The sequence below is a fragment of the Canis lupus genome, chromosome 7 (genome assembly GCF_003254725.2).
Source record: "Canis lupus dingo isolate Sandy chromosome 7, ASM325472v2, whole genome shotgun sequence".
NCBI lineage: Eukaryota > Metazoa > Chordata > Mammalia > Carnivora > Canidae > Canis > Canis lupus.
Window position 1 is genome coordinate 67,626,959 of NC_064249.1, and position 15,724 is coordinate 67,642,682.

General features: G+C 36.5%; 1 long non-coding RNA gene across 1 annotated transcript in view; it reads right to left on the reverse strand.

Annotated features, from left to right (window-relative positions):
• Positions 1-11,253: 11,253 nt before the first annotated feature.
• Positions 11,254-15,724, reverse strand: part of LOC112647999 (uncharacterized) — a 58,656-nt gene continuing 54,185 nt past the window's right edge. Inside the window, exon 3 of the long non-coding RNA XR_007412132.1 lies at positions 11,254-11,841. This is a non-coding gene — a long non-coding RNA (uncharacterized LOC112647999). The remainder of the gene's footprint in view (positions 11,842-15,724) is intronic.

The following is a 15,724-nucleotide window of genomic DNA, read 5'->3' on the forward strand; positions in this document are numbered from 1 at the left end:
TAATGTCAGCTGCTGAGTAGTGGAGCATGCTCTGGATGATTAGTGTATTTATGTATTCAACTTGTATTAGCAATATCCTCCCTGCCATCTTTCTACCCCATGTCCCTCATCTCTCAGCCCTGTATTTGGTAAAGGTATTTTGTAAAGTGGCTTGTTAATGAAACAAGAAAGAGGAGGAATGTGCTGGGCTAGGGGTGATAGGGATTTATTTATTTATTTATTTATTTATTTATTTATTTATTTATTTAAAGATTTTATTTATTTATTCATTAGAGACACAGAGAGAGAAGGAGAGGCAGAGACACAGACAGAGGGAGAAGCAGGATCCATGCAGGGAACACGATGTGGGACTCGATCCCGGGTCTCCAGGATCACACCTTGGGCCGAAGGCGACACTAAACCGCTGAGCCACTCGGGCTGCCCAGGAGTTACTTATTGGAAAATATTTAAACAATTCATGTAACATGAGAGACTCCTAACTCTGGCAAATGAACAAGGGGTGGTGGAAAGGGAGGTGGGCAGGGGGTGGGGGTGACTGGGTGATGGGCACTTGATGAGATGAGCACTGGGTGTTATGCTATATGTTGGCAAATTGAACTCCAATAAATAAAAAAAAATTCATGTAAGTGTTCTGCTTCATATATCTATGTATGTGTGTGTACACACACGCACACACACACACACACAGATTGTAGATACGGCTAATCCACATTTTCTCAGCAGTAGCTGAGATTGAAAAATGATACATTCATGAAAAGGTAACTTTACTCCATCAGTCAGGGTTAGTTGTTGTTGTTTTTTAATCTTTTTTTCGGAATTTAACATACAACATAATTAAAGACAATGTCTCTAATCAAGGTCATAAGTGCTGTTTTATTTTGTAGAAATGCATTGTATAAAGCAATAAGCAATAAACAGTGATTCCTGTTACCTAAAATAATCCAAGATGGAAAACAGCACTAGAAAAAATGACAAGTAATTGCTGTTAGCAGTAAGAGAGACAATTGTTTCCTGGATGATTCTTCTTCTCCCCCTCTTTTTTCCCTTCCACTTCACCTCCCCTCCTCTTCCTCCTCTTCTCTCTTCCTACTTTACTGAGACATGATTGACATGCAAAAAGCTGTACAAATTTAATGCATACAACTTGATGAGTTTAGGGATATGTATATACTTCTGAAACCATCACCACTATCAAGGCCATAAGATATCCATCACCTCTCAGTTTTCTCCTATCCCCTTTATTATTATCACTTTTTTTGGTGTGTGTGGTAAAAACATTTATGAAAGATCCATTCTCTTAACAAGTTTTCATCTTTTATCTTTTCAAACCTGGAGGTGGATCAGTTATAGAACCAATTAGAATTATAGTTTTACATGCTTATTGTTACAGAAAGGATGTTATTGTTCAGTTCTACTTGGATTTAGACATATCAGCAGTTCCCTACAAGATACATAAGGCAGTATATATCTTTTAGGAAAAGGAGTTGTATAAGAAATACTTGATTCATACAACTTGTGGAGGGTTATAACAATGTTTACAGAGCAGATATAGCTATCTACATTTTTTTTTTTTTTTGCTTATACTGTGAGCTTTTTAGACCACTGAAACCTTTTTTTTCATCTGGAAAGTTGGCATCTTTCCACTGGCCAGAAGTAGCCAGTCATCCTTAATGAAGCACATGTTGTTTTTTTGGCTCAGTTTTCTGGGGTCCTACTTTATCCTGATTTCTGGATCCATTCCACAATGTCTTGATCTATTTCTTCAGAAACTCTGGTTGTTAGCCTCTAGAGAATTGTGGTTCTGGTTGCTAAGCAAATGGTAGGGACTTTTGTGTTTTTACTGTAGACCTTTTTGGGTCAAAGCCAGGGCTTTGCTAGTTGTTAAAGACCTCATCCTTCTGGATTTATTGTGGGGGTTGTCCTTGTCCTTGCTGGTGGCTTTCTATACTTTACCCTAAGCTATTTGGTGTGTCCTCTGTCTCTGCACCTGGTAGAATAGGAGAGGTAGTATTTAGTTCTAGAAAACCAATCATCTTTGGCCAAGAAAGTTTTGCTGGAAGTATCACGTGGAAGATTAACTCCTTTAGGAAATACTGCCTGTATAACCTGGTACCTGGGAAGAGAGAAGTACCTTTACTTTCTTTACTTTCAAGTCTTTCATCGTCATAGCTATGCTATACTAGTAGCATCAAAGGGCCTTTGATCATTCTTTTACTTTAAACAATATTAGTTGTTAGCTGCCATACGTGAGTAACACTTTCCATTCAGATGTGTTTTATTTAATCTTATTTGTTCATTCAATTTTAGGATTACAGTTCTAAAGGATTCTTTTTTTTTTTTTTTTTTTGGTGACTCCTACCTCTTTTTGCAATTTTACCATTCAACTCAATATTGGTCAGAGATGGACATCTGACCCAAAGCCACTCAATGCATTGACTTGCTAATGAACAGTTAGATTCTCTTTCTGGGAATTTGAATGATGAAGGATCCAGAGCAGTTCTTTGGCAGTGACCTATTACTCTATCTATGGCCATGAAGACTTCAGGCTGGTGACCATATCAGAGCTTTGATTGATTTCACTTTGGTCAAATTCCAACTCTAAACAATCATATGACAAAAAGTGTCTGGTGGTACATTGGTACCTTAAGGGAGTAATTTTTGCACCAGAAAATGGGAAACAGAAAACACTAATAAATATCTCTCCATATTTGCTTATAATATTTGAGTGTTTGCTATATTATTTAACTGTCTCACTATCTCACTGACTTTTCTTCCCTCCTAACAACTGTGAGTCTAAGAGGCTAAGGTCATTCAGGTGAGTAACCTGAATTATCTAGATGCAAGAATCATGTGATCATTCCTAGAAAAATTGTAAAGATATTGCAAGGTAGGCTAGTTTGGGAACATGCTTAAAATGCAACTGGGCTTGGGGTAGTGACAATACATGGCATCGTGAGGCGATTTGCTAAGCTTGTCTTCTACTCAAGGGAAATGAACTGCAAGGCAATGAATAAACAGCTAGAGTCCTTGAAAGAGTAGGGGTTAATTCCATGGAAAAGAAACACCAGGCCAGTTTGGAAGAATGTCAGGGGTGAATCACCACTTTTGTTCTGTATCTAGACAGTTGGAGGTACTGGCATCTTGTTTCCCAGAGTAGACTGTAAAGTGGAAGTGGGAGGCCTCTACTCTCCTAAAAACATGAAGACTTTATTCCTGGAGGCACTGGTTAAGTATGGTTAAGTAGAGGCAATAAAACTGAAGCCAATTGGGACAACCTCAAAGGGTAGAATTCTCTGTTCTATGGAAGAAAATAATAACTACCGTTTGTTGTATTCCAAAATGTACTGAAAATAGTATTAGGAAACATTATTTCTATCCTTGAGGTAAACATGCAACATTGATATTATTATTTCTATTTTGCAGAACAGGAAATTAATGCTTAGAGAGATGGTTTCATTATTTGTTGGTAAATGAAATGAAAATCCAGGTCTTTTGATTCCACTGAAAGTCCTGAAAGAACCCTGCTTTGTCAGACTCTGGTGGATTTCTTATATTTTCCAGTAAAACCCAGAGCAGAGAACAGATGATCTAGTCTTCATTTTGGGACAAATGGAAAAATGGCTGAGTCCTTAGATGTATCTCCAAACAAAAAAACCCACCTCCAAATGCCATATTCTGACTTTCATAACAACCATTTTCATGATGTCACACTTCAATCAAAACCATTCAGTGAGTCTCCTGTAGGAGGAAACCTATGCTCTTTAGATTGGCATTTGAAGCTCTTGGCTCAAGTGGTCTTTAAAATTCCCAGTAGAATCAATCCTGTCTTTCTAGACTCCTCCTGCTAGAAAACTAATCTTGGGCTGCAGTAAAACCTGTCATTCGGTTAGTCTCTTTTCTTCTGTTTACCAGCACCAGTCATCCCCATAGCCTCTACCACCATCTGTGTGAAACATTCCTCATTTGCTTTATTCTGTGGATTTTTGTTGTGTTTTTAGTCTGTATTTCTTATATAGCCAAACATAGTCTAGCCTGTTGTAATTACTTATGAACCTCTACTAGAGGTTATACATCTAGAAGAAGGACGCTTGTCTTAAATGTCATGTGAGCACTCAAAGATTTCTTCAATGATTTATAATAAAGTTTATAGATTTTCACTTGATATGATGATTGGTAATAGTAATGATAATAGCTAATACTAAGTATGGATTGAGTGCAGGACACTGTTTTAGGGATTTTATATAAATCATTTATTTATCAACCTATAGTAGCCTTCCTGAGGAGGAAGGAGTTGAGGTATCTGGCCTGTGACTATCTTCCCTGACTACTAGGGGAATCTTCCTGGGAAGCAAGAGAAAAGGAAGGTGGCTCAGTATAATCTCCTTGTAAACATGAAAATAGATGGACCTTCAGGGAGATAGACTAGTGGTATTTTCTCAGAGGATATTCCTAATCTATGGATGCCTTGATTAGGATATCTCTGGTTTAGGATTGTTTATGGTAAGCAAACCAACAATCTCTCGATTTATAAGGCATGGCTCCCTGGCAAATGTCATATACGTCATACAACTATTTGGTGGCATAAAATGGAGATGTTTTATGACTTGAATGCTCCTTACTATGTGGGGTGTCCTTAGAGATCTCATCTATTATTCTGCACCAGAGAGCATATGTCCAAAGCAGGAAGGGGAACCCAGGGAGCCAGTGTCTTAGACCTTTCCCTGGTTTGCCTTTGCTTCTTAGTTGTTGTTTTCTCTTGGAATCTGGGAACGAATATATTATATTACATGGGAAAGGGGAATTACAGTTGGAGATAGAATGAATATTGCTAATCTTCTGACCTTAACATTGGGAGATTATCCTGGATTATCCAGATGGGCCCAGTATAATCACGAAGATCTTTAAATGTGGAAGAGAGGGCAGCCCGGGTGGCTTAGTGATTTACTGCCCACTTTCGGCCCAGGGCCTGATCCTGGAGACCTGGGATCGAGTCCCACGTTGGGCTCCCTGCATGGAGCCTGCTTCTCTCTCTGCCTGTGTCTCTGCCTCTCTCTCTCTTTATTTATTCACAAGAGACACAGAAAGAGGCAGGATCAGGCCCTGGGCTGAAAGTGGGCACTAAATCGCTAAGCCATCCAGGCTGCCCCAATAAATAAAATCTTAAAAAAATGTGGAAGAGAGAAGATGCAGAGTTGGTGTTAGAATGATGGCAGTGTGAGAGACTTGATCAGTCATTGCTGGCTTTGAAGATGGAAGTGGCCATGAGCCAAGGAATGGGTGCAGTCTCTAGAAGCTGAAAAATGCAAGGAAAGGGATTCTTCCAAGAGCTTCTAGAAGGACTATAGCCTTGACAACATCCTAATTTTAGTCCAGTGAGATCTGCTTCAGACTTCTGACTTCCAAACTGCAAGATAAATTTGTATTGTTTTAAGCCACTAAATTTGTGGTAATTTCGTATAGCAGCAATAGAAAGCACATAATAGGCTAGAACTCCTGTATCTCCATTTGTAAAATCACTTATCCAATCTGATGTGACTATCAAGTAGCACATTCTGCATTTAAAGCCTGATTCATCTGACTCCAAAGTCTGTGCTCTTCTACTCTGTTTCATGTTGCTCTGCTATTATTATAAGATGGGCCTGTGAAATTTTCTCTTGGACGATAGCTACAGTTTTTGGTTTTCTTTTGTTTATAAAACTTCCTTCTTTTGCATTCAGGTTTGTTTGCTTCCTAGTGGGAGAAATAATTTCTACCCATTGTCATGGCTCGCAGTGAGTTTTCCTCAGGTTTTTGGATGGGGCTTAAAAAGTAGAATTAAGATCACTCTGAATATTAATTTGAGCTGTTGAGGTAAAAGATTCTGACTCAGCAGTCATATTAATTAAAAATATATGCAAGTCTTTGAGAAAAAAGATTTCTTATTAGCCTGAATTAAATAAACTTCTGTTATACAAACATGCAAGTTTAGTACTGCATAGTTTTAAATGGTATCCTATGTCAAGAACAAATTTTAATGTTTATGAGATTAGATAAGAAGTAGTTGGCGTCAGAAAAACTTTTGTTTAAATCGAAGCATCTACTTATTTGTGTGATACTGGAATAATTATCTCTGAGCTTTAATGTCCTGATTTTTAAAGGGGGGGGGGTGGATAACCTAACTAAATAGGCTTCAAATGAGAATTCATGTTAAGCAGATTACAATCCATAAAACACTATGCAAATATAAGGTATAATAATTATTATTGTTATGAGATTTGAGAGAGAATGTATGCGTCTATTTGAATGCAGTTCACTTGCTGTATGAAAAGTTTGGCTGATTATCATACCCCTAAGGAATTACTACTGTCAGTTTTGTTTGAACAATTACTGGCTGATCAAAAAAAAAAAAAGAATCAATTTCAACAATACACATTATTATTAGCTTTCCCAAACTAATTTAGAGCTCAGAGGTCCCTTAGTGTTCAGAACTCATAACATTTATTGTTTATAATAGTGGTTCACAAACTTGACTACACATTAGAAACTCACATGAGGAAATTAAAAAAAAATTCTTGGGCCCCATGTTGAGATACTCTGCTTCTATGTTTTTGTTTTGTTTTGTTTTTTTAAATTTCTGATGACTTTCATTACTATCCAGATTTGGGTGCCATTAACATATGCCAGTCTTTTGATAGTTAGCAGCCTTATTTAACTTGTTCTGATAGGTAATTTTTCATGTTTTTAAAAATTTTCTTAGTCATATTGTGAACTTTGTATCTCCAAAAAGTGGTTTGCACTGAATATTATTGCTGATGATGTTTACATGGGGAAAAGTACTGCAGTGCATACAGGCCACAGTAGTGGTTTGCTTCAATTATTTGGAGAGATAATAGCAACTTTTTAATTATTCATAACATATGCTTAGAAAACTTGGAACTTGAAGAAACCATAGAAATTATCTTCTTCAATCTTTTTATTTTTCCATCCCCAGATAATGAAACTTAGGCCAAGAGAAGTTAAAAGGCCCATCTAAGGTGACTCTACTAGCCATCCAGGATGAGAATTTCCAGATCTTGTATTTTTCCTCTATTTGTGGTAATTATAGAGGGCATAATTGACATTCACAAATAGCCAAATCTCTAATCTTAGCAGAAACTCAATCATCTTTCTTTTACGGTAATTCCTAATAAGTGGCGGAATCCACAAACTGGAGTTAAAGTTTTTTCCCCCTTGAATAGTCTCTGGTGGGTGTCCTAAGCAAGCATCTACACAATTTGAGAAGTGAAGTGGTAATTGGAATTACCAACTGTTTGTACCTTCAATTCTTTTTATGTTATTTTATCTGTTCTCTCATGTGGAGGAAATTAAATAACTGCAGTATTAACTCTGGAAATTACTGCAGTATTAACCTCTTCCAGCATCATTAATGGGACTGATTCAAACTAACATGAACAAATTGGACATTAAAAGGCATAATAAAAACCACATACTGAAAGAAAAGAAAACTTTCACCTTGCTAAATAAAGAAGCACTTTTCTACTTGAGGTTTCACACATCCAGATGTAGGAAGAAATTTTTCTCCTATAAATTTTTGACAAGTGGACTGGTTATATTTCAGGAACTCTACATTTCAGGAAGAAAGGTTTATTTATTCTAAATTCCTCTTTTGTCTGCTCTTGAAGTAGCATAAATGATCTGTGTCTTTTTATTTCTACCAAACAATACATTTAAGGTATAGATTGTATCTTACTCATCTTTACCATTATAACATCTACATCTGGAAATATCTATTCAGCTATGCTGATAAAGGAAGAAAACAGAAAACCTCGAGAACCAGAGTCAAACAATATTTTTCTGACTTCAAAGCTATATTTATTTCCAGCCATATTCCAATGAAAACTTTCTGTACTAAAATTTGCATAGAAATTGGTTTCTTTGCTTTTTTATCAGATTAATTTTGATTTGACTTTTGACAATGAGATATGTAATATCAAGAGATGATAATGTTTTGAGTTTTAAGGATTAGAGATTAGATCGTTGTTTGAAAGAGTTATATTAAAAGCAAGACTGCTAAAATAAAAGTAATAATTAGGAAAGGATAATATTCACTCTTTTAACCAAAACTAGGCACTGTCTCAGGCAATGGGGATGCAATAACAAATAAAAAGAGTTCTAAGGCTTTATCTTCCCCAAGAGGAAGATGGAATATGGACACACAGATACTATTAGGTGGTAAGTTTTAGGAAGAAAATCAATGGAGTAAAAGGATAAAGGATGGTTGGGGAAAGGATGCTCCTTTCGGTAGAATGGTAACAAAGATTTCTTTGAGGAAGTGATATTAAATCTAAAAATGTGATCACTAAGCATAGGTATAATTTTAGGGGTAGAATACATAATTACGTTGCCAGCCTCTAATTTTTGCAAGTCTAACAAGACAATGCTGTTCTTTTGTAGAGACAATGAGAAGAAATTATGTCACTGGCCAATTTTGTGTATTTGAGCCTCAGGTATGTTTTCTTAGCACTAGCTTGTAGCACAAGCAAGTTCTTTCTCACTGTGTTTCCTTAAGTTGTTACTGAGTCACTAGCACCATGGAGCCCCTAAATGTTGAGGCCTTGAAGAATTCTCTTTATTTACTCTATCCTTACCCTATGAATGGCTTGTCAGGTCATTTTTGCTCTTAAGAGACATCCTCTTATTGATTTAAACACAGACACACACAGACACACACACCAAAAACAGGATCATGGAACCCAGTAAAGGCAGTCAACCAGAGGCTCAACTGGTTCATACTCTCTTGTACCTGCACTAACTTTCAGAATTTACTGTGTGTGGTACATTTGAATCCAAGGAAATTGAGAAGATAAATAGTGTCACTAGTTTACTTAAATTTCTTTGAATATCATCTATATCAGCATATCATTAAAAGAAAAAAGTTAATGTACTCTGTCTTAGTCTATTCAGGCTGATCTAACAAAAATACCAGACTGGGTGGTTTACATACCAAACATTCATTTCTCATAGTCTGGGGGTTGGGAAGTCCAAGATAAGGTGCTGGGAGATTCCATGTCTGGTGAGGAGGATCTGCTTCTTGGTTCATAGTCAGCTATATTCTTTCTGTGTTCTTACAAGGTAGAAGGACAAGGGAGATCTCTGTGGTCTCTTTTATAGGGCACTAGTTTAATTCATGAGGGCCCCACCCTCATGGCCCGATTATTTGCTTTACTTTACTCTGTACATTTATTTCAAATGGCTCCACACTTTGTTGGCATAACAAAACATTGTTCTTTTTAAAAAAACCTGAGTCAATATAGCACTGTTATTAATAACATGGTTTCTGGTGCCAGATTATGCCTGGGTTCAAATGCTAGTTCTATTTATTTTATCCTAGATGTTTGACCTTGGGGAAGTTTCATAAGTTCTCTGTGTCTCAGTCTTATCATCTATAAAATGGAGGGAGTAGTAGTGTTTATTTTATGCAAATGTTATAGAAATACAAGAAGTTAACACATGTGAAACATTTAGAGAAGGGCCAGTAGAAATATACTCAGTGAATATTGGCTGTTTCTATTATGTATATTTGGGGTTGTTAGAGGGTTGGACTAAAGTTGCCAATTAGGCCATTTTTTCCCCTGGTTACTGTCTGTTCCAAAATGGAGAATACTATCTGTAGGGTGGTCCATGAAGGAAAATTTGGGGTTGAATATAGAAGGCAAAACGGAGTATTTTGATCTAGGTAAAAGTAGGATTGGAGAACGGAGTGAGGACAAATTGGGAAGAAGATAAGCATATTCTTATCTGGGTCAAAGACATTACTTAGAGATGAGTCTTCTAGATGGATTCTTTAATATTAATTGATATCAAATTACTCTGTGAATGTAATTTTAAACTTTCTCATTATCAGAGGGCTCTCTACCCTCTGATGTGTGATGCATTGCATATACCATGGTAAGGAAATTATTATTATTTTTTTTTGAAAGAAAAAAATTTGGGATTTTGCCTACTGCTAAGCTATAGGGATTTATATGTTTAATTGAGATATGCTTATATTAAGGAAAAGAGCTATGATGACCTTTTGGTAATGTATTCTAATTATAAAATGTTCTCTCTCTTTTTTTAAAAAATATTTATTTGTTTATTTTAGAGAGAGAAAGTGCAGGGGTGAGGGGGAGAGGGCGAGGGAGAGTCCTAAGGGGACTAGGTACTGAGCATGGGGACTGACATGGGGCTCAATCTCACAACCCGAGGATCATGACCTGAACCAAAACCAAAATTCTGACCTCAATCGACTGCACCACCTAGGTGTCCCTATAAAATGTTCTTCTAATAAGACAGAGTGATGGTGTTAGAGAAGCTTTAGCTGAATATGGAATATAAAATGATTCATGGATATAATAGTTTTCAGAAGTGCTATAAGTTATTGGAAAAACATTTGTTAAGTAGAATGTCCTTTTTCTACCCATGAAGAATAATTCAGCTGAGGTTTCCTGTATCTGCTGCTCTCATGGTTCTTTTCTAGTGAGGCAAATTAAAAATGTATATGTATCCCCCAAAATTACCACCTGCCACTAAACTATACTCCAGAACAAATAATGAACTGTATGTCAGCTAACTAGAATTTAAATAAAAAAAATAAAGTTTAATAAAAAGGATTTTTAGATTAAAAAAAGGAATTGGTATAAGAAAGTGATTATAATATTTTGTTTGCTATATAAAAATATTATGTTTGCTATAACAAAATACCATAAACTGGATAGTTTATAAACAATGGAAATTTATTTCTCACAAAATAAAATGTTTTCAAAGAACCAAAAAAAAATTACATACCTAGCTATTTGATTATATATCTTCAGAAAGGTATTTAGCTTCTATGTGGACTAAAGCTCAGCATTTTGTTGGTCACAACCTATTATGCTTTTCACAAATGTTGCTTGTGTGGCATGTGGTCGTAATTGTTCTTTGACAATTCAATTTTCTTAGCTTAAAAACCAAACTTAAAAAAATGCATAAGTTACAAGTATAAAAATGAGATATATATTTTGAATATCCCAGTTTTTGTTAATTGCACTAATGGAAAGGAGAGGAAGGTTGTGTTTTCTCATTAATTATTAGATCTGGGATATTATTTAAGAATGACACTTGCAAGGAATACAGTTAATATAATTGTAAGAGTAATTCCATTGACCTTCCACTTTTGCTATATATGGGATTGGGTGAACAGAGGCCAAATGAGAAACAGAAATCTGTTAAAAGTAGATAAAGGAATTTGGGAGATCTTTATTTGCATATGTATTAAAAACAACATATTACCTTGATGTCACCAAAGTCTTGAGACTTCAGAAACAAGAGATAGTCTGTGATTTTCATTTTCTCTTGAAGTTAGCTTCATGGAGTTGTGGATCACGAAGAGACCTGCAAAGTGTTTTATTCAGAAGACCGGCTCTTTCTTCTGCTAAAGTAGAGTTTTCCAAATGTAGCTCTTAGTAGCTTTCTCTTGTGTGTTGTGACTCAAAATGTGGGCGACTTCTTTATGTCTAGCGTTCTGTTATACAACTCTTCTTTTCTTTTTTAATCTTCAGGGGAAACAAAGTTTGATATCCTTATTTTAAATTCAGAGCTACGACTGACCTTCTGTCTTCTTAAAATCTCCAGATTCTGTAGTTCACTGACCCTTTATGAATAGTCATGCCCCTCAGGACTTTGGGATTTGGAGAAAGGCAGCTGTTGTCAGGCCAACTGATTAGAAGTAAATACACGCACATGATATTCGGATATTCAGTGGAGTTCAGAGATGTTTATAAAAGCTTTGTTGACACAGATTGTGTCATTTACACCCAGAGTACAGCCCTGAAGGTGAATTTCCTGAAAATACAAACCATATTTAATGATCCAAGGAACTTAAAAATCTATGTCTAATGGCATGTGGTGAGAGATATGAGTGATTATATCTTCAAAAATAGAGTTTAACTCTTGTTAAAGTTGATACAACTAAGATGTGTAAAACCTGTCTGCACAGTAGCTAAGGAGTGATGTTTTTGTAGTAAATTTTTTTTAGCATGTAGGCCATGATGCACTACTGGATTGAGGGTTATCTCTAGTTATAGCTTAGTTAGATGGAGCAGAGATTGTGTATTACACAGACTCTTGTGACAAAAGAGAATCCAACCATTCTCACACTTTCTGTTTGCTTCCTTAGAACTCTTGTTACCATAGAATGCACTGAAAGGAAAATTGACTAAAGTTGTTGATCTCTTCCTAATGAAATAATGAAATGGCCCACTTGCTTTCCCATGACTCTTAAGTCAGAAATCCCTTAATGCAACATTTGTGAAATGAAATACACGCATACACACACACACACACACACACACACACACACAAATCCCTTTTGGTAAATACATTATTAAGAATTAAAAAAATAAATTAAAAAATTTAAAAAATCAAAATACTTAAAAATTTAATTAAATACGTTTAAAAAATTAGGGAATGTTACATTGTGAGACTGATTAGGATTAGAAGAAATCTGTACTAAAAATCAAGAAACAAGGGTGCCTGGGTAGCTCAGTCAGTTAGGCCTCCCACTCTGGATTTCAGCTCAGGTCATGATCTCTGCTGCACCCTATACCTTCTCAGCCCCAGCACAGTGGGGAGTTTGCTTATGTCCCTCTCCCTTTGCCTCTCTCCCTGGTTGCCTGTTCTCTCTCCCTCAAATAAATAAATCTTAAAAAAAAAAAAAAATCAAATCTTGTTATTGATGCTTACTAGCTTTTAACCTTGTGGAAATGACTTCAGCCTTTATCCTTAGGTTTTTAATTGGTAAAAGAGGTGTGTGTAGGGGTGTGTGTGTGTATGTGTGTGAGGGAGAGAGAGAGAGAGAAATATGAGTGGGTTCTTAAATAAGGTGATAACGACCTCCCAGGGAGCATTTTTATTTGTCACAATGACGGGATTTACTAGCAGTTGTCAGTTTGGGTTGGAAAACAAGCTGCAATGCACAGGACCATCTTACACAGTGAAACAGTGGCCTGCCTGAGATGTCAGTAATCAGGACCCCACTTTGATGAAGCTGTAGATAATTCTCTAGGATCTCTTTCAATTTGTATCCAAATTACACAATTAGTAAAAACAACAGTAGATTAAATAAAAAGGCAAATGTTGGGATCCCTGTGTGGCGCAGTGGTTTGGCGCCTGCCTTTGGCCCAGGGCGCGATCCCGGAGACCCGGGATCGAATCCCACATCGGGCTCCCGGTGCATGGAGCCTGCTTCTCCCTCTGCCTGTGTCTCTGCCTCTCTCTCTCTCTCTGTGACTATCATAAAAAAAAAAAAAAAGGCAAATGTCATCAATTCAAAACTGTAAACACAAAGAAACCCTTCAAATTCTTAGGAAAAGCTTGAGGCAAATGTAGTCTCTATGATTCAGGAGGGAAACTTGTTTATTGATGTTTCTGTACCAGCCATTTTCCCAATTGTAGTCACATACATTTTAATGAGGACTGCCCAAGTTAGATGTTGCCATTACTATTTGCCAATAATAAGCCTGAAGCTTAGGGAGGCTGAACAACTTGTCTAAAATCAGATTATAAGTGCAGAACCAAATGTTAATTTGACCCCATCTGGCACCAAACGTGGGGCTCTTTTCCCACTTTATGCTCCCTTGAAAAGAGAAAATGGTAAATATGATGGTAGGAAAGTAGTAGTGACACTAAATGTCAGTGAGCAGTCATTATGAACTTGTTTTCCATTTCTTGAGCATATACCCTCTTTTGCCTCTAAGCCTGTGCTGTTTCTGAACTCCTCCTCCTCACCTGGCCAACTCATCTTTATCCTCAGGTCTCACTTGTGCTTTGTTTCCTCTGGGAAGTCTTCCTGACCATGCGGAACTTATTTCAGATGCCCTGAATTGTGCTTCAGTGGCTTCCTACACATCCTCAGTCATATGCACTCATCTCTCAGTGCTGTCGCTTGATTGCCTTCCATGCTGATTGTGTGTGTGTGTGGGGGGTGTGTGCATTTCCTTCATTCCTAGCATTATATTTTGTGCCTCCCAAATATTTGTGGAACAAAGGGATGAAAAAGACTTGATGTAGCAATTTATTTATTTATTTATTTTTAAAATATTTTATTTATTCATGACAGACAGAGAGAGAGAGGCAGAGAAACAGGCAGAGGGAGAGGGAGAGAAGCAGGCTCCATGCAGAGAGCCCGACATGGGACTCGATCCTTGGTTTCTAGGATCACACCCCAGGCCAAAGGCAGCGCCAAACTGCTGTGCCACTGGGGCTGCCCAGTAGCCATTTATTTTAAAAAATGAAGTGAATTTAATTAATTGTGAACATTTTGTGTATTTGTTCTTTGATCATTTGTTTTATAACATCAGGACATAATTCATTTTATATGCATATATAATTTTTTAAAATAAATTTATTTTTATTGGTGTTCAATTTACCAACATACAGAATAACACCCAACATATATAATTTTTATATCACATTCATTATTGTAATTCTTCATAGTACATGTGTATAAAATTCAATCCTCCTACTTATGTTTTCTTTCTCTTGTATGCTTACTATTTGATATCTTTTATTTTATATGTCTTTGTATTTGTGTTCTTTCTTTAATCATATTGTGTATGAGAATTAAATGTACGAAGCTAATATATCCTTTGGGGGAAGAATAGCAGAAATGTAGGAGAGCAGATTATGGAGCCAGGCAGCCTGAGTCTGAGGATCTTGGTTCCACTATTTATTAACTGCACAAGTTTTGGCAGGTCACTTGGCCTTTCTTCATATGTAAAAAATAAGGAAATAGAATCACTTATCCTTAATGATTGTTTCGGACTAATAAGTGAGGTAATACATTAACATTTACCATACAGCTAAAAACATGTAAGGGGATTAAGAAAAAGTGCCATGTAATATCAATGCAGTTGTTATTATTATCTTTTTCTTTAACTAAGACTTTTTAGATAATTTTTTTTGGAAAGTGCATATTATGGGAAAGGGGAATGATTAAACTTGGTTATTGCATTTAAAGGAAGTTTAGAGAAAATTTTGATCCATAAAATCCAAGGCAATTTAAACCAATTAGTACCAGTGCAGACAAACAAGAAACATGCTGGCTGTCCTAGGATGAACTTAGGAGTGGAACATCCCAGAAGATGACATCAGGCCTTTGGTGCCATTTCCTTACTCACATATGGTTTTGTTCTTACTCACCTTGTTTGTGATGTCACTGTCAAATTTAGGCTCTTCTATTTCTTTATTGAAATGGTAAGATTGAAGGCTGGTAGGTCTACAAAGAACAGGTCCCTGGGGATAATTTTGGTGATGGTAATTTTGCAATATAGCTGTATGCAATTATAATTCTCTTTTTGAGGAAGTTTCTAAGAGATTTTTTTAAAAAAGATTTTATTTATTTACTTATGAGAGACACAGTGAGACACCGAGAGGCATAGGCAGAGGGAAGAGAAGTCGGTTGGTTCCCTGCGGGAAGCCGGATACAGGACTCATCCCAGGACCCCAGGATCACAACCTGAACCAAAGGCAGATGCTCAACCACTGAGCCACCCAGGTGCCCCAATTCCTGAGCATTCTTAAAGATAATTTAACAATTGCCTTATGTATACCTGAGGATTTAATACATCATCAAAGTCCTTCTCTCTTTTGTGTACTGGACCTAGATTAAGCCTCACAAAAACTAATTTGATGCAGACCCAGAATTAAGACTTTTATGGTTCTGTTG